Here is a 21,436-nt window from a genome sequence, read left to right as displayed (position 1 = left end):
TCGCCTAAAGGCATAAACTGCATGCTCCTATAGTATGTCAGTTCATTTGAATTTCTCACTTTGTCCCCATACTCAGATGAGTTAAAGCTAAAAATGTCCACCCCATTGTGATGAAATATTGAGTTAATAAACATTATTTTAGAATATCAAAATATATGTTTGAAATGCTAACTTTAGCTAAAATTGTCCACCTGCTGACATGACAGTTGCACAATACAGTGAACATATACTTGCATATACCTTCTTTGCTGTTTTCTTGTTGTTTTGTTTTAAGTAATATTTCCTAATAACTATTAAACTATTGATGTTCAGCTACGACAGGAGTTGAAGTAGCAAAGAGGAAAAGGTCCAGGTGAGATGCAGACCCTTGGAGGAAAGAGACAATTACCTGTGAAATTAGAGAGAGAGAAAGCGCTGTAGAAAAGGTGAGGAGATTTTAACAAAAAAGGGAATTCATGACTGAAAAAGAAAGGTATGCCAAAAAAAAACCCAAAACAAAACAGAGTCGAGAAAGGAATAGTTGCCATGACAACTAAACATTCTTGAAGAGCTATAAACTGTGTTATCAAGGTGTATTTTAAATGTTCATAACTTTGCTTTTAATGGCTTTAAACGTTATATATAGCTTAGAAGTATGTAGAGGTTGGAGGAATATGTGTGGCTATATTTGGGCTATTTCTTCTGTTTGGGTATGAGTGGTTTGTAGCATTTAGCATTGGACATTGAGAGTGCTGAAAAGTCTAAATGTGTCTGTGAAAGCTTTAGAAGTATAAAGTGATTGATTTTTAAATTAGTAATGAAAATGCTGAGGTAATAAAATGATATTGTAAGCAGAAAAGTATGGATGGTCCCGAATAAACTGGTTTCATGCAGGAAAGACCAGTGTAGGCTTCAGCATAAATCTTCAGGAGGCCTCTTTGAAAAAGCCTCTAGGGGATTCCGTTGAAGGGAGAGCCTTGGTTCAAGGATGGGACATCCCGGCCAAGCACTGGAAGAAACAATATGGAGATCACCAAAAGAAACAATATGGGCATCCGGTGATATAGAATAGGATCGTCTTTTAAAAAAATAGAAGTAGTTCAGGTTGAACATAATAGTACCAAGAACTTGTTGGTGTAACTATTAAATATCAATTAGCATATATTGAATAATGTATGGTTTGAACATAATAGTGGAAACCTGGACAAGTATTATGAAAAAATAAAAATGGTTATGCAAGTGTCCTTGAAGCGTTTGGTTACTATCTGATGGATTAAAATAGGTTTGTTGGTAGCAAAGACATCACTAAAGTTTACAGAGCAAAGGTACTCCAGGAACAGGATGGGTAAGTAGCAGCTTGATCAATGGACTCTTCTGTGAGACGTAACAGGGCGTCGGTCTTAAATGTAATGTTAGATCAAGTGAAAAACTTTAGTGGATTGAAATACAGATAAATAAATCCACCAAAAGTGCACCTGCATCATTGGTAAAAAGTTGTTCTGCTAGTTGTCTGATTTTGTTCCAGTAATCTAATGTTTCCTGTGGACTAGGTGGTTCAAGATTATATTGGTGTTTGCTTTATTTCTGTGATCTTTTTAACCATAGTCTGCTTGTTTATACTGTCTACCAAATATTGAGTAGTGAAACACTGACACAATCCCTTTTGGCGTCAGACATTTGTAATAATTTCAATAATCTACACTTGTAAATCAAGAGGGCAGCACCATTTTAAAGTCTAGTTTCCTTTCTCTGTATCACTTTCTGGAATTTTTCCGTCTGTGTTTTTATTAAAGTTAAAAATGGAAAGGGTATTAAAACTCCCTTTCACTGACATCTCTTCCACTGAACTTGTAGAGAAAGTGATGATATGAAGATGATTATGTTTATCGCTTTCACTCAGAGATCATTGTCTGAGGGTCATGTTGTACAGTTCACGATGCCCCGGGTTGCAATCAGGAGGTTTGACAGTGATGTGCCACAGTTGTCTGTGGTGTTCTATATGATCATCACAGAACATCACACATAACTGGTCAAATTGTATCTCGAGTAGTATATTTGTGTATTATACTATATATTAGCAGCATATCTTTATGATGCAATTAAAAACATTCCCCATCCCCCTGAATACCAATCATATTACATATCTGGGTACTAAATTCTCTTCCCAGTTGTCTGTTATTCAAAATAAATAGTCATCCAATTATTAAAACAATAAGCGACAAACTTCATTGATGGACAAATTTGCCCCTTATGCTCTTCGGACAAACTGCAATAATTAAAATGAGAATATTACCTAAACGAAATTGTTTGTTTTCAATTATTCCAGTGCCACCAACCTGTCTAAAATCTTTGGACAACATCATAACTTGATTCTACTGGAAAAATAAATCACATAGAATCAAACTCACAACATTACAGAACTGTAGTTGATTATTGCAAATCAACTACAATATGGAATAAAATGGATAAAACCTAGTATATCAGACAGAATATGGATAGACATAGAGCAAACATTATGCATAGATCTAAAAGTCAGACTTACCATTTATCAGTCAAATCAATTAAAGAACATTCATGATCAACAATTTGTGGGTGGCCATGATACTAACAGCCTGGTGGAAATTCCACAAGATATCAAACTCCACACTAACATAAACATAACACTGCTTTCATGTCACTTCCACAAGTAGCCCAAACATAAGATATAGAAAGCAGGTAAGAGCAACTATCAGTTCAGAGACATTAAACTCACCTGCATCCATATCAGTATTATAAACATTCCTAATACAAAAAAACTATCACATAAGATATACAAAATAATAATGAAATCAAATCGCATAATTACTCTCCCATCGAGACAATGGGAGGAAGATTTATTACTAACCCCCGACGCCACAGTCTGGATTAAAATGTATAATAATAATTACCACATGACAGCAACACTAACCTACAATGCATTCAGTACAAAATAATACATAGATTACATTATACTACACATTGGATGTTTAAAATTGGTTTCACAAGCTCAGCAATCTGTACATACTTTACTCCAAACACAGCTGACGATTACATTCACATCGTGTGGCAGAGCACACCTATCAAGTAATTTTGGCAATAGGTCATCACACACATGTCCCATGATTTAAATAACCCTATCCATCCAACACCATCTTTATGTCTCCTAGGAGACATGTCATCAACCAATGTGTCAATAGAAAAAAAACAGGATAATATATATATAACATTATTAATTGCAAATACAAACATACTCATGAATTGGAAAACAAAAAATAATATTAGTGTCACCGAATGGAAAAATCTATTGAGATAGACTACATATCAATGGAAAAAAATCTCAGAATGAATCAATAAGAACCAATAACCTAGACTGGACTCCTTTGATAAAAAGTTTACAGAGCTAATCCATAAATGATAAATATCCCAATCTAGTACGTGTACATATACAGTGCACTCGCACATAGCCTCTCTCTCTCTCTCTCACACACACACACAGGCAGACGCACACAAGCAGTCACACACGAACACACACACACACACACACACACACACACACACACACACACACACACACACACACACACACACACATTCCCGTAATGGTGCAGGTGGCAAATACTTAAAATACTCTATCTGCATTTCCCGTTTGTCTGTTTCGTCTCTGTTCGTCTTATTTTTCCTCTCTCCCCTATTCCCGTTTCCCCCACGTTATTTATGTCTGTTCATACGTTTTATACACCCGATATAGTTGGACACAGTGAGAAGTTAGAAATAAATAATGAATAAATAATAAAGTTCTAAAGGTCCTCCGATGGGCGGAAATCAATTGATATATTTATTTCTCCAGATTTCTAACTCGGAGAGAAAAAGACGTCCTTTTACAAATCGCACCTCGTTGTGGAACTCTACTAAGGTTTACAATCCAGGCGATGATTTTTAACCTCAAAGAACATAGGCCTGCTCCAAGGCAAACTGATTTCATCCCATTAATTAACTTTAATGCGATGTTTTTTGCCGAGCATTAGGCTAAAGAAAATGAATGTTGCTGCGTTTATCAAACTAAAAGTATTTATTCTGAGCCATGCGGTAAATGATTCAGTGTGAGCAGCATATGGACGATTTTTGGAAAATGCTGTGACTAGGTAATATTTTGAAATATAAGGCGTTGTTAAAGCCCCTCATTCACGCTATTAACGTTATAAGTTAAAATAATTGAATAATTCATAAATAAATAAATAGCGTTTGTATAATATTTAAAAATAAACATTTATGTAAAAGCACTCTTACGTAACAACCAAGTTGTCATGTATTTGAATCTAAAGCTAAAGTGTTGCTTTGATCGCTTTGGTCGGTCGACACTTGCCTGGCTCTGTTGAATTGCTGTTTCAAACTGTTTTATAATTCGTGCAGTTAGATCATTTGGTTAAATCATTTACGATTTTATTTTATTCATTTACTACTTTCGACTACGATTTCCAGAAAGGTTGACCGACGATCCTCACGAAAATGAATCCAAGTGCTCCAAGTTCGCCGATGACTTCGTTGTACGTGGGTGACCTTCATCCAGACGTTACCGAGGCCATGCTATACGAGAAATTCAGTCCTGCTGGCGCAATAGTCTCCGTACGGATTTGCAGGGACGCGATGACCCTCCGCTCACTTGGATACGCATACGTGAACTTTCAGCAGCAGGCAGATGCTGAGCGTGCTTTGGACACTATGAACTTTAACATCATCAAAGGCAGACCTGTGCGAATTATGTGGTCCCAGAGAGACCCCTCTCTGAGGAAGAGTGGAGTTGGCAACATCTTCATCAAGAACCTTGACAAGTCTATTGACAGCGAAGCTCTTTACGACACATTCTCTGCCTTTGGGAACATCCTTTCCAGCAAGGTGGTGTGTGACGAGAATGGCTCTAAGGGCTACGGCTTTGTGCACTTTGAGACCCGTGAGGCTGCGGAGAGAGCAATTGAGAGACTTAATGGCATGTTGCTCAATGACCGCAAAGTGTTCATTGGCCACTTCAAGTCTCGCAAGGAGCGAGAGGCTGAGATGGGGGCCAGGGCCAAAAAGTTCACCAATGTGTACGTCAAGAACTTTGGAGAGGACATGGACGACAACAAGCTGAAGGAGATCTTCAGCAAGTTTGGCCAAACGCTGAGCACTCGCGTCATGACCGACGAGAGCGGCAAGTCCAAGGGCTTTGGCTTTGTGAACTTCGAGAGGCACGAGGATGCCCAGAGGGCTGTGGATGAGATAAATGGGAAGGAGCTGAATGGGAAGAAGGTGTATGTGGGTTATGCCCAGAAGAAAGGCGAGAGGCAGACAGGGCTGAAACGAAAGTTTGAGCAGATGAAGCAGGACGGTATGACTCGCTACCAGGGAGACAACCTATACGTCAAGAACCTAGACGACGGTCTGGACGACGCGCGTCTACGTAAGGAGTTCTCTCCGTTCGGGACCATCACAAGTGCCAAGGTGATGATGGAGGGCGGCCGCTCCAAAGGGTTCGGCTTCGTGTGTTTCTCCTCGCCGGAGGAGGCCGCCACGGCCATGACGGAGATGAATGGGCGCGTTGTAGGCACCAAGCCGCTGTACGTGGCTCTGGCGCAGCGCAAGGAGGAGCGGCAGGCCCACCTCTCCAACAAGTACATGAAGCGCACGGCCAGCGTGAGTGCCTTGCCCAACCTCGTGCTCAACCCCTACCAGCCTGCCCCGCCCTCCGGCTACAACATGGAAGCCATTCCACAAGCTCAGAACTGGCCTGCCTACTGCGCAAGCAGCCAGCTGGCACAACTCCTCCCCAGCCCTTGCTGGGCCATGCAGTGCGTCCACCCACAGCAAGTCCAGGATATGCCGAGTGCCATCGGTCCAGCCGCATCCTGCCCGCAGGCCTTCAGCGCCATCCGACCAACCACCGCCTGCCAGGTCCCACGCACGATGGCCTATCAGACCATGGCATCTGAGGCTCCGGGGACAGGGATGGCCAGCGCGGAAGCTGCCAACAAGGCGTCGCTGGTGAGAGCAGTACCACAGTACAAAACCACCTCAGGTGTTCACAGCCCACAGCAACACCTGGGCACACAGCCCTTAGATATAAATGTCGAACTTACCATTTATCAGTCAAATCAATTATAAAACATTTATGTTTCTCAACCCACAGCAGCACCTGGGGGCAGAGCTCCAGGTGCCCGTGCAGCTGGCTGCGGTCCATGTGCAGGGTCAGGAACCTCTCAGTGCCTCCATGCTGGCTGCTGCACCTCCACAGGAGCAGAAGCAGATACTGGGTGAGCGTCTGTTTCCCCTGATCCAGAACATGCAGCCCACCCTTGCAGGGAAGATCACGGGTCTGTTCCTGGAACTGGACAACTCGGAGCTACTGCATATGCTGGAGTCTCCTGAGTCTCTGCACCCTAAGGTGGATGAGGCAGTCGCTGTGCTCCAGGACCAGTGCGCGCAGGAAGCCGCTCAAAAACTTTAACCAGTGCTGCGCTTCTGGCTGTCTAATGGAAGAATAAGCAGTAAAAAAAATTAACATTTTAACTGAAAAAAATAAACATTGAAACTGAAATGCATTGAACATTGAAATATTTTTGCCATGTCTGTAGACATCAAGCCTGTAAGGGTTGGCACCAGGCCGAGGCCCCCTCGACCAGAGGGAGGCGTCGAGTCAACCACGCCACTGATCAGGATCAACACCCAACAGCTGGGCTAGACCTTATATAAGCCCAGTGACCCAATCATTCAGTGCTGGGTTTTTGATAAAGTTTTGAGCCAAGCTCCTAGCCGGTAACTCTGGGTATTGAGGTCTGTGAGCCCTTGTGCTATGCCTCTTTTCTGTTCTGCGAGGGTGTCAGTGTTTTTACACGTCCCCTCCCTTCTCCAGTTTTCCCCTCTCGAGTCTGTCTCTCTCCTGAGGCTTCCCTTAGCCATTCAAGTTTCTCCCCGTTTTCTGGTTTTGTTTGGGAGCTTTTAGTTCGAGTTTTCCCCAGTGCATCGGGGTTGCCATTTCTTTCCGTGGCGTTCTTTGTTCTCCCCTTTTCCACGCTCACCGAGGTGTTTCGTTTTTTCCTCTTGTTTTGCTTGATCCAAGCTCTAACTGTTCTGCACACGAGCCCACCATTGTTAGAGTGTGGCTGCTTACCCAGTAAGCTATTGGTGTCCTCACCTAGCTGACCTGGATTCAAAACCACCTTACAAAGTCCAGGCCTTGGTTATTCTAAGCTTAAAATGAAAACGACAGAAAAAGGTAAAATCATTTCAAGTTTGGTTTATTTGTCGCATACATAGTCATACACAGTATAACTCACAGTGAAATGGTTGAGTGCTCTGTCCAATCTGAGGAAAAAGAAAAACAGGGGTGCATAGAGAAATATATTCTATATATATACAAAAATATATTAATAGTGCATGTACAATATATATATATATATATATATATATATATATTATGTTTATATGTACAATGTATATATGGATATTTATATATGTATGTACAGAATGTACAGTCCCATCTTGCAATTGGCATATTTACAGTTATATGTTACATGGTGGTAATTGAACATATTACAGTTATATTGAACATATTACAGTTATTTCTATTACATATTACAGATTTTGACATGAACAGCTGATCATTTTTTTGTTTTTATTCCTCTTAAAGTTTGAATGTTCAGATTGTCAGTTCTTACAGGTCATAGCTGATCATTAGATAAGTGTATTGGGTTGCATTAATATAAATGTAAAGATCAAAAAAACAAAACCCCACAGTGTAGCTTAAAATAGAGAATAATTCTGTAATATTCCTTTATGTACAACACAATTTCAAATGACCTTATTAACAAACCAGTAAAGACAGGACGAGAAGCAAAGGTCACTTACACGTATTAAATCTTGAAGCAAACAAACTGCAGCTGCAAGTGCCACACTGCCATCCAGTTCCACTCTCTGGTCTGGCGACGGTCATATTACAGGAGCAACGAGAGGCTGCCAACAGTTTCTTTTAGCTTGTCTACTGAGACGGTGAAACTGGCCAACCAGGTGAAAAGCATTGTGAAGGAGAAACGACTTCGACTGCCGACGTGGGAAAGTAGCAGTCAGAGCAGGTCTATTGGAGCAGTGCGATGGACTCTGCCCAACAATGGGCTGCAAGCCCACATCTCTGCACATAGCAACAGTATGTGGTTCCTAGGTGCCCAGTCGGCTAGTTTTAAAGTTCAATTCAAATATTAAATAAAAATGCAGACTTCAGAATTGGTTAAATAGCATAACTGTGCACGTACTTTATTGTAGGTTAACATTAACACGCATTATTGAGGCACCCTCTGGAGAATGTCTAAAAATCAGAGAACCCACATTTTCATACATTTTTCAGTAGTGGTTATGTATTCACCCCACATTCCTTTACATATTTGCGTTTGTCTTCACGTCCATTGCATCCAAACCATACATTTGTCAATATATGCAAAGTAATATAAAACACCCACACCAGTTGGAACCTGTTAACACCACATTCCAAGAGATTTCTCTTGACCTTATCCTAAAGAGATGGTCCTGAGCCTGATGGAAATAATATCTCATACTTGGGAGGACATGGACGACAACAAGCTAAATGAGATCTTCAGCAAGTTCGGCCCAACGCTGAGCCGTCGCGTCATGACAGACGAGAGCGGCAAGTCCAAGGGCTTTGGCTTTGTGAGCTTCGAGAGGCACGAGGATGCCAAAAGGGCTGTGGATGAGATGAACGGGAAGAAGTTGAATGGGAAGCAGCTGTATGTGGCTCGTGCCCAGAAGAAAGGCGAGAGGCAGACAGAGCTCAAACGCAAGTTTGAGCAGATGAAGCAGGACGGCACGACTCGCTACCAGGGAGTGAACCTGTATGTTAAAAACCTAGACGACAGTCTGGACGACGAGCGTCTGCGTAAAGAGTTCTCTCTATTCGGGACAATCACGAGTGCCAAGGTGATGACGGAGGGCGGCCGCTCCAAAGGGTTCGGCTTTGTGTGTTTCTCCTCGCCGGAGGAGGCCACCGAGGCAATGAAGGAGATGAACGGGTGCATCGTAGGCACCAAGCCGCTGTACGTGGCCCTGGCGCAGCGCAAGGAGGAGCGGCAGGCCCACCTCACCCACCAGTACATGCAGCGCATGGCCAGCGTGAGTGCCGTGCGCAACCCAGTGCTCAACCCCTACCAGCCCGCCCCGCCCTCCGGCTACTTCATGATGGCCATTCCACAGTCTCAGAACTGGGCTACCTGCTACCCGAGCAGGCAACTGGCACAGCTCCACCCCAGCACCCGCTGGGCTACGCACAGCATTCAGCCACAGCATTTCCAATACATGCCGAGTACCATCAGGCCCGCTGCAGACCAATCTCTGGGCCAGGAACCTCTCACTGCCTCCGTGCTGGATCTGGAACCTCCGCAGGAGCAGAAGCAGATGTTGGGTGATCGATGGTCTGTTTCCCGTGATCCAGAACATGCACCCCAACCTTGCAGGGACGGGTTTGCTCCTGGAGATCGACAACTTGGAGCTTCTGCTTATGCTGGAGTCTCCTGAGTCTCATTGAAACATTGAAACTGAAAAAATAAAAACGCATTAAATATTGAAATATTTTTGCCTGGTCCATAGACTCCAGTTTCAGGCCTTGATTACAGTAAACTAAAACAACATGTAAAAAGGCTAAATGATTGACACGTGTACAGTCGGTGACTCCTTTCTTTTTGTTCCTCTTACTGTTCGAATGCTCAGAATGTCAGTTTTTGCAGTTGACAGCTGAGCATTAGGCATGTGTATTGGATTGTATTAATAATACAATTGAGGATTCATTGCTGTTCAGGGACCCAGCAGTGGTAACTTGGCAGTGGTAGGGCTTGAACTAGCAACATTCTGATTACTAGTCAAGTAACCTCTGAATAGTATTATTATGATTAATATTATTAATATATCTTACACTGAGGTCTGCTGAAGCTTACCCAGGATCCTTTGCAGCAGCCTGCCATATGCACAAATCATTACGAAAGGACACAGAATCTCTAAACTCCCTTGTTTTATGTTATTAGTTTGTCTAATTCAATGTTAAAGCACTTTCCCCTGTAAACACTCTTTTTATGACCTCATTTCACCGTTTCATGACTTTATGCCACGAACCAACCAACTATTCTTTTATACAACTCTTTTCAAACACTTCAACCATTGTGGGTAACTACACTATTATACACCTGTAATTCTTTATGCTATTTATTTTATTGGTACTGTCGATACATCGATGTTAGGAGAAATACCTCATGAATACTTTAAATGAATCCTTAAAATGACACCTATTCCATTTACTAATGCTAAGCTTGCTACAGTCTGAACTTCTAGCAAGTCAAGAGAAGTCTCATGCAGTTTCTGTATTTTCTATAATTGCTTAATATATGGATGGTTTTAAACTCAATAACATACGCACTTGCAAAATATGTGAATATAAAGGAACAAAAATAAATTAACATAACCACATACCTAAACATCATCTGGTACCATCACCCCATCACCCCTCAATGCAGTATGAGGATGGTCAGATTGTTGTATTTACTAATAGTTACCACTAGTATTAAAATAACAGTAAGCCCAAACTGTTCGACTATGTCCTCTTAAACAAACCTGTGATTTTTTAAATATTTGGACCACATCCTCCTGCAGAATAAAACAATCAGGAAATACAGTTGAGTTGGCCCATACCGCCCTCACATCAGTGTGATTTCCATCAATGACGTGTTATGGCTCTGGGTAAGGAACAATGTTATATTGTTCAATAAACTTTTCACAGGATGCATATTTTTCATTGTTTTAGCAAAGTTTTCGCTACCTCTATACAGCAAACACCAGAATCGACAAGGTTTACATTAATTATAGTCAGTAGAATTAAAGGGAAGAGGCCATATAAAAGGCTGGGATCTACGTTTAGCAGACTCGGCACTGTGTTACTAGATATTGCCCACATTCCAGTAATTTTATTAAGTCCTCTTTAAACAGAAAATAAAGATGCAGACTCAAGAATTAATTGAAGAGAGTAGTAGGTCCATTATTTATTTTGAGCTCAGCGTTACATACAAACGAGGCATAGTCCAGAATATGTCTAATAATCACACAAGGAACACACATTTTTATCCAGTTTTCACAACTGATTATGTGATTGCCACACCTTCTCTACATACTGGTGTTTGAAATCTCCACCACTGTGTTCAACCATACATTATTCAATATATGCAAATTGAGATCTATCATTGTACAAATTGAAGCTTGACCCCAGTATATCCTATTGGAAGATTTTCCTGTTTTTTTTTTTTGTTGTTGTTTTTTTTGTTTTTAACAAAGATGATCTCAACTCATACCATCAAACACCTGCAAGATGATGTTGCAGGTCAGTATCACCCTGCTCTTATGGTAAGATAATGAACCTTGCTTAGCCACAGAACTCTCGAAGAGGCTTTCACGTCTTTTAAAAGCCGGGATCTTTCCCAATACTTAGGAAGCTATTTCTCACGGGAACAGTCCAGAGTCATCTGCCGTAGACTTCCACAGAGGCCTTGAAACCACCTGCATCAGAGCCTCTGCTCTGCACTTACAGACCCAAAAAGGCCTTAAGATACCCCAGAAACATTATTCCTCTTTATGCTTTCAAACACAGTCTTGCACCACTCTGCACCTGTTGCAGAGAGCTTCAAAGCCTATTATAATTAGATCACAGATCGCCTCATGAAAATACCTTTACCCCAAAACATTTTATTACCTCAGGTGGAACAGTGTGTATAGGCCTAGACCTCTTTAGATGTAACTTAGAACCGCCGGTGACCGCTGTATGCGTTTCTTTGGTTGTACAAGCTCTACTGGAGGACTCGATGAATAGTTGATGATGGAAGAGGGGTATATCAGATTCACCCCTTCTGCCTCCATGTGACAAATTAACACACTGCATAAACTTTTAGAAATAAATCAGTCTTTTAACAAATGGTAAACATTCTCTAGAAAAGATTATCTTGTAACAATTCATTGAGTATATGAACTGTTTTTGTGTCCTTATATCTATAAATGAAAAGTAATAAAACATTATAGATGATAAATAAATTACATAAAATGTATAAAAGTTCACAAATAAGAAAGTACCTGAGTCTGCACTTTTCTCCACAGATTCAAGAAACTCGTGAAAGTTGGAAGCTATAGAAACACATAGTACAGAATTATAGACTGACTGAGGTGTGAGCAGAAAGATCGCCATGATGTCCTTATATCTAAAGCACTCAAAGCATTGATGTTATGTAAATAAACTGTGATCCGATTGGTTCAATCTAAGTAAATAGATTCACCTACTTTGAAGTTAAAGTTTTTCTCAAAAGGTTAGAACTGGTTGACTATACTTTGCCGTGTTCTGTAATAGAAAATGTAAACATTTATATCTAAAATATTGCACGACAGAAATCAATTCAAGACTAACCTCTAATGACCGCTAGATGGGGGAAGATATTAAGTAATAAATGAGTCCAGATCCTCCTGCCCGACAATACGGTGAGACTCTGTTTTTACGTGTGATGGAAAATGATACGAAACTATGTATTATGTGATTCATATAAAATCACACTGATCCTTTTGTTCTTAAATTAATAATGCTGTTTGCACATTTGTATCCGCCTGTTGCTGATTAAGTTGAACATGTATCAGGAACTGTTAACATCAAGGTCAACTTGACACACAACCCACACTGTTTGGAGACAGTTTGGGTTGGTTTGTGGAAAAAACCAAGCTGAGAGCTGATTGGCTTATAGCCACAGCAACAAAGGAAAGAAGAGCTGCTTAAGAAAAGATGATTGGTTAAAGACAGCACAGGAATAGTATAACTAGCCACGGTTTTGTATACTCGGGGCTCCCTACCTGAGGAGAGCCAAACATTTATTTTATTCTTTTTCTTATTAAATTACTCTCTTAATCACGTCTGACTTGCTGTTTGTTCAAAATTCCACAACATATGTCATTACTACGCCGCACAAAAAAGACCGCCTTATTTGTAGTTCCACAATGTGAAAAGGCGTCATTTTCTATGCAAACGAATGAATAAACACCATGCCATGCCTTGCTGTATCCCCTCTTTGCACCGCTGGACAGACACACTCATGACACTGTACTCATCAAAAGCAGCACCAGAGACGCACTGAGTCATATCCTGCTACACACCTCTCAGGCCAGCTTGTTTGCACGTTTTGTCATAAAACTCAAAATGTCATTTGTTGCCATTATATATAAAATTACCTATTTAAAAAAAACAAATAAATCAAAAAGTACTTGTGGCTAGAGAGACACGTGGCTAATCACCTACAAGAAATAATGTCAGTGATGTTTGGGGCAGGTGTTTCAAACTTGCCCAGACTCTTGAGAAGCACCTAAACGCTCACACAAGGGTGTCCGCTTGCCATAGTGCTGCAAATACTGCAGGAAGGGCTTTGGTGAAACAGGCCACATGGAGGAGCAGAAGACAATCCACACAACTGAAGAAGCCCATAGCTGCCCAGTATGTCAGAATCCACACGCGAGAAGAACCCTGTAGCTGCCCAGTATGTCAGAAGCAATTTGTGCAGCTGGGTAATGAACCATATTTGTACCCATTCGTATGTTGGGAGCAAATCAGTTGAAGACTTGAACAGTATGTTAACAATCAGTTAAAATTACTGTTGATGACAAGAAAACAATGGCTAATATGTTCCTTCACAGCTATGTCATTGGTTGATCTATTTTTGTCAGATTTAGTGCTTGTTTGGGCAAGTGTGTTAAAGTCTTCCTTTGTTTTTGGTTTTGTTCCTTTTCATATAGTTGTTTATTCCTTTTTGTCTAGTGATGTCCATTATCCATTTAAAATCTGTCAAATTAAACAAATGTGAAACGAATTCCATAGTATTCAGATTTGATTGCAAAAGAGACCAACCACTCCCCGTATTTTGAATTTTGCATATACAGTATATGTGCAGTTCCAGCCTAGTCCACTGATCCAAAATCTGGCCCAGATGTATCTGTTGACTGCAAATTTGAATGATTTCTGTGCTCTGCAGCAAAGGAGCGTTTGGTTACTATCTGATGGATTAAAATAGGCTTGTTGGTAGCAAAGACATCACTAAAGTGTACAGAGCAAAGGTACTCCAGGACCAGGATGGGTAAGTAGCAGCTTGATCAGTGGAATCTTCTGTGAGACGTAACAGGACGTCGGTCTTAAATGTAATGTTAGATCAAATGAAAAACTTTAGTGGATTGAAATACAGATAAATAAATCCACTAAAAGTGCATCTGCATCATTGGTTAAAAAGTTGTTCTGCTAGTTGTCTGATTTTGTTCCAGTAATCTAATGTTTCCTGGCACTAGGTGGTTCAAGATTATATTGGTGTTTGCTTTATTTCTGTGTTTTTTTTAATCATAGTCTGCTTGTTTATACTGTCTAACAAATGCAATACTGAGTAGTGAAACACTGACACAATCCCTTTTGGAAGTCAGACATTTGTAATAATTTCAATAATCTACAGTTGTAAGTCAAGAGGGCAGCACCATTTTAAAGTCTAGTTTCCTTTCTCTGTCTCACTTTCTGGAATTTTTCCGTCTGTGTTTTTATTAAAGTTAAAAATGGATAGGGTATTAAAACTCCCTTTCACTGACGTCTCTTCCACTGAACTTGTAGAGAAAGTGATGATATGAAGATGATTATGTTTATCACATTCACTCAGAGATCATTGTCTGAGGGTCATGTTGTACAGTTCACGATGCCCCGGGTTGCAATCAGGAGGTTTAACAGTGATGTGCCAAACAGTTGTCTGTGGTGTTCTATATGATCTAAAAGTCAGACTTACCATTTATCAGTCAAATCAATTAAAGAACATTCATGATCAACAATTTGTGGGTGGCCATGATACTAACAGCGTGGTGGAAATTCCACAAGATATCAAACTCCACACTAACATAAACATAACACTGCTTTCATGTCACTTCCACAAGTAGCCCAAACATAAGATATAGAAAGCAGGTAAGAGCGGAGCAGTCAATGTGCCTAATATGACTGCAAAAGCCTGGCAGGACAGGAGGTATTCCTGCTTCTGCTAATCAGCAAAAGGAAGCTCCTGGCAAAGTGACGTGGACTGCAAAAAAATCACCAGGAAGGTCAAGCTACAAATGCCAGAGAGGAGCAGGGAGCACCAAAAGTTCCATAGCATCCTGCGGAAAGAGTACCACATAAGCATGGAAACAGTACAGCAACCCATGGTATGAGCATGGACAGATGAGGAAGAGCTGCTAGAACAGTACGTCCCCAATAAGCAGGCAGGATGTGGATCCGTCTCACTATTTCATCGGCAGAAATGCAGGAGCAGGTGATAATACTCCTGGGCCCAGCACTCTTCAACCTGGGTACTTTAAGGAGAACACGGCAGCCTCCCAAAAGTGATACAAAGTCCCAAAATGGCTATTACCTGTGCTGAATAACAGTATGAAGGACAAATCTACCCCTGTCCAAAGTTTAATTGATTTAACTGAATGCCAACTATACTACCACCATCAATCTGTGTAAGGTGTACTTGCAAGTGCCTTTAGCACCAAAAGCAAAAGAACTCAGTGTTTTCAACACATTTCATCCAAGCATCATCATGTGAAATGTTGTTCTTTTCGGAAATTCTTCATCTAAATATGGTTGTGTTGCTAATGAGATCATATTATTTGTTACTCTTTAAACCTTATTATTCCTTTAAGATTCAAAGTCTACTGTGTTAGGAAACCTATGTGAGAATATAAAATCAGCAGTTTCTGCATGCTTGTGTGATGAATACAGAAAGTGATCTCTTATACCTGCGGAATTAAGGCTTCAAATGTCTTGGTGTTCAGACGATATGGAGAGGCTCTGGGAATCTGGAAGGATAAACGTTTGTTTCATTTTCAGGGACTGTTGATCATTTATTTGTCCATTCATTTATTACACTATTAAGGGATTATTAATGTGCACTGGGAGAACAGTATAAAGTTATCAGTCTTCTTTATCAGTCTTCTAACTAAACAGCCTGGTCTTGTAAGGTAACCACATGCACACCTTTCCCTCAGTGATGGCAAGGAGTGGTTTAAACTCACCATGTCATCTGTGATTCTGAGTGAGAGTGCTCCTGCATTTTTCTACACAAAGCCTGCTGAGTTGGCAGTGAAGGCAGAGATGCCCATATACAGCATGTTGCTTTCATCAGGTGGCAGTGAAAATGGTGTCGGGGCAAAAGCGGGTTTCTTGTGCACTCCAATGTTGTAAAACTCCCCCTATATAGAGAGCAATGCAGAGATTAACTTATTCTTTTACAGCTCCTGGGTCTTGATTCTTCGTTCAGATTAAACTGTTTTATCAGTGTAACCTTTGTGTAACCTTTTTTTCCTACAAAAGCCCAACAGTGCTTTCTGGATACACTTAGGCACAGTTTTGCAAGTGCTCCTGTTATTCCCTGTTAATTCAGATCTTTGGCTCAGAAAGGCTTTCTTATGATCATTATGGTCATTATTCTTATGCTTTGACAACTTGTGCCTTTTTTAACTTGTGCCTGAAAACCCCTTTACCTATGCCAATGATAAAACACTGATGAACTCCTGCAAACAAGTTGTAGTTTATTAATTAGTGCATTAATCTTAGTTTGGGATCTTTAATGACCATCTTAATCTGTGTATATTATTTGATTGTTGGTTCTTTCCTAGCTGAATGTAACTTCCTCTCACAGTAGTGTACAACTTCCAAGCTTATCAAAGGATAGTGTTGTAGTCAGGACCATTAAAAAATCATTCAAGCAAAGACCAAGATTTTGTAGTGTTTGAATCTGAGACAAGAATGAGACTTATTTAACAATGATTTTACTTTAATTATACCACTCACTGATAATGTATTGTAAATTGTCATTGTCATAAATAATTGTCATTATAAAGGCAGCTGAATATAAACAAATATAAAGCAAAAAGGTTCATATGGTCATTTTTATTATTAAATTAAAACATAGTAATACTTAAATAATTGCTATCTGCCCTTGGGTCAATCATGGAAAGGATTAATTAGATGTGTTCTGTAATGTGTTAAATCCTCTCGATAAATGCATAGCTTTAGCTATATCATAAAACATATGATGAGTCCTTTTCTCATTATTACTTGTGTACAACAAAAGTTTGTGTGACAAGCAGCAACATGTATATTTGCCAATTTATGAAAACGGGAGTATGCGCAGTGGGAGAGTAAATATCTTTTAAAATGACTCTCAATTAATGGCAATGCATTTACAATAAGTCTCTTGCCACAATAACAACACTGTCTGGATTTGCCATCAGCTGGTTGATTGCAGCATCGTGCAGCCTGCAGCCTAGCATTTGTTTGCAGGGGAACATACACTGCCATAATTATTACCATAATGAATTTTTTAAGGAGAAAGAATAGTCTGTACATTAATGTTAAAAATTCCAGATCCAGATAGCAGTGTTTATGTATGTCAGTGGCTGTGCACCAGTACTTGTGAATGTACACACACAAACCTCACCCTTTGGGTCTTCCCCAAGTCCCCTGTCCTGTTCACACTACTAGCTAAGAGCAACCAGCTAACTTGATAGCAGTGTGACTCAATAATAATAATAATAATAATAATAATAATAATAGTAATAATAATAATAATAATAATAATATGGCGCTTCCATGCACATCAGCAAGCAAATAGGAACACTAGCACTTGCATGAAATTAAGCATATTAGCATTTCAGAAGGCAGATTATTTAGCCTGCTAAAATAGCAGGTGTGGCAGCAAATGTCTGTTCAAAACACTATGTCACAGGTATGAGCATCATGTATTTGATATAGTATGATTGTTCATGTTTGTAAATTTAAAGCTTACAAATGCTGTATTTACAGTGTATTGCAGGTTATTAAAATGTGGCAGTAATTATTAGGATATAGAGAATTGTAGTGTTTAAACAAATCATTATGTCAGAAGTATGTTTAGGGGAGAATACACCCTGACCCACCCAGAGTTAACACACACTTACCTTACATTATTGATCATAAACTTGAATAGCTACAATACTGTCTGCTAATCATGCAGTTTGAAGTTTGCAAAGTGTGTACCCAGACAAAATCTGTGTTAAAACTTTCCTTTAACACTGAGTCATACATGAGTCAGACATGATTCTGAATAAATGAATGAATGAAAAAATGAAAAGCCTTATTTCATTTCAAACTGCACTTCAGGAACACTGAGCTCAAGTTCTGAGGAAACTTCCCTGCATATTTTCAGGGGTTTTCTGCCTCACCATGCCTGAATCACCTCATAAGGAGCTTGATAATGAGGAGACAGGGTGACTGAGGCAGTGAACACTCCTCACTGAGCATACTGGCTTCCAAGAGCTGGAGCTGGGAAGACCTATAGGTCTGTGACACACACTCCCACCCAGTCCTGATACTAAGAAGGTGGAACCTACAGGCTAATATGCAGCTGCCTGTGCATCAATAGGCGTCTGGGGTGTCCATCACTCAGGGAGGCGTGGCTGAAGGCGTGGCCTTGCAGACTCTGAGAGCTGGCTGAGGTAATCTCTAAAGGAGAGAGTAGTCACCAATAATCATGGAAATGTAGCCATAACTGTACAGTATATTTCACATCACAGACCAGGCTTACCAGAATAAATATTCCACACATACAGCTCATATATATCTGTGTGTGTGTGTGTGTGTGTGTGTGTGTAAAAACATGCTCCTGTTTTAGTCTCAACACAGACAGATATACATGTAGGAGTAGCAAACTGAAGTAAGAGCTCACCTTCACCAGTACATAGTCTCCAGCTTTAACAGTGACAGGGTTGGTATCCGTGGGATAAGAAAGCAAATCCTTTCTTGGAAAAATAACCTTCACATTCCCATCATTCCGACCACAAAGATCTTGAGATGACTTCTTACTTTCCTGCAGAAAACAGACTCAGTCAAGCAAAAACAGCAGATAACATTTGTACAATATAAAAGGCTTGACTAAGCACTGTAGCAGACGTCTCACTAGTGTTATCCAAACCAAGGGTGGTTATTCCCACTGTTATGTAGATGGTCATAAAATTCTGTTATCAGTGTGTATATCGGTAGATCCAATCTCAGCATGACTGGTAGCGCATATTAACACACAAGTGGCAAACACCTTGGGGTAGTTTTCTGTGCATTCGCCAGGCATGTCCTCAAAAGAAGGACACTAACAAGAATCAAAATTAACTAAGACCCCAATCTTCAAACAGTTATTGATGGCAGGTAATACACTAAAGACCACAAGCACAGGGAAACCAGTCATTGGGATTTCCCGGTACCAAAGATGTGAACTGCTCTCAACACTTCAAAAATAACAAAAAGCTCAAAGCATCCAAAACAGACACAATGCTATGCCTAACCAGGGAAGGGTTTCAAATGAAAGGGCCACAGAAACCCATGCGGCAATCGCAAACTAACACCACAAACGGGAAAGTGACCATACAACTCAAATAGACTAAAATAGACCAAACAATGCCCTAAATACATAAACACATAAACTCTATTTGCCCTCCAGAAAAGAACAAAGCCAAAACCAAAATGAAATGCCAAAAGGTGCTAGGGCTGAGCTGATAGACAATGCCATTGTTCATCATCGTTGTCAGACAGACCTCATGATGTTGATCCAGCAGGTCTAAATAAGATAAGGGAGGAGAATTTACTGCAACTATTTATTTTCTTGCAGAAATCTAGTTAAATCGATATGCAAAACATGATGACCAAGACACACAGATGCAGCAATCCCAAATTATTAACAGCAGAAGTGCTCCAAACACAGTTGTAACACAGCATGGCTTCAACCCACTGCAGTACTCCCTCCCTCCACTAGGACAAGCTGTTTGCTGTCGATGAAACTGGTGTTGACCTTAGCCGCATCTTCTCGGAATGTAAAGATAAGCTCCTCCAGGCGACAGCTTCTTCACCTCAGCTGGGATATCGTCCCTGAGACGGTGATATGCCTGAGTTTTCTGTGGGTGTGGTACACACATGTTCATGTCAGAAGGTCAAGCCCAACTGGCAGCCACAAGACCCTTTCAATTCTCCAAATGATAATAGACAATGGTGAATTTCTTGATAGAACCATCACATGAACCAGGGAGAATGTCTGTTTTTTGATAGTGTTAAACACAATGACAAAATAGGATCTCACCTTCCTCATGCTGTAGGCAAACAGGAAGGCTACATTATAGCCCACTTCCCTGATCAAAGAGACCGACTGCTGGTGGTCCTCCTCGGTTTCCCCACAGAAGCCTGTGATGAAGTCACTGCTCAGACTGACCCCTGTAAAAAGAAATTATACATAGATATTTATTCACACAAGACCTATTATAGCTACAATAATTTTATAATTACATACTGAATGTTTGGTAATGATAGGACACCTGGTATTATCTTTCGAATGTTTTCCACAAGCTCAAGGTAGGCTTCCCTAGTATACCTATGAAAACATCCCAGAGCATGATGACTTAAAGTGAGAACTAAGTTTTAACACATGAGACATCAAGAGATTTGAGATAAGCAGGCTAATCTCTACTGTGCTTGTGGTGAGTGCTGTCGTTCTAGGAGCGTTTCTCACCCACGCCTCATGGTCTGTAAGACTCTGCTGCTGCCGCTCTGAGCTGGCAAGTGGATCTGCTTACAGATGTTCCTCCGCTCTTGGATTAGCTATAACACCTTCAGGAAACATACTCACCCACCCCAGCACAGGTCAAACGAAAACAGCACAAATTGACTATGGCAGTCAAACCTTATTTCACATATCTGATAAGCATAAGGCTTTTTCAATCTGATAATCTATTAATGATCTTTTCTACTGCTCACATCCAAATTTGCGAATCCTAAATTATTATCCAATCTGCTGCTTAAAATGGCCTATGAGCAATATCTGCACATGAATTCAGACTATAAGAAACCGTTCAACTAAATACTTAAACTCTTTGAACATCCACTACACCACACAAGCCATAAACAGTCAGGGCCGGATTACCAATAGATTACCAGAGCAGGCAGTGACCTGTAGGCCCCACACCTTTTAGGGGCCATGCAACAAGGAATTTAAAAAAAACAAACATATTAGGAGATCATTTGCAAGGGAGGCCCCAAGATTATGACTGCCTAGGGCCTCCACAGGGTTTAATCTGGCACTGTAGGCAGTGTACATGTACATGCCCCTAAATGTAATTGGTAACATATTCCATTACATTACTCAAACGAGGAACATACTTTAAAAACTTTGGAATACGTCAACATTGTCCAAGACTATTTCAAATATAACTCACTTTAATTACATTTAAATTACATTTAACAGCATGTATTCTGTGTTCTGTATTTTGTCACCTGCAATTAAATACATTTTAAAAGTACCTTCCCCAC

Source organism: Electrophorus electricus, unplaced genomic scaffold, assembly GCF_041902795.1.
Source record: "Electrophorus electricus isolate QZ-2024a unplaced genomic scaffold, ASM4190279v1 Scaffold33, whole genome shotgun sequence".
In the NCBI taxonomy this organism is placed as follows: Eukaryota; Metazoa; Chordata; class Actinopteri; order Gymnotiformes; family Gymnotidae; genus Electrophorus; species Electrophorus electricus.
Note: the sequence above shows the minus strand (reverse complement) of the source record.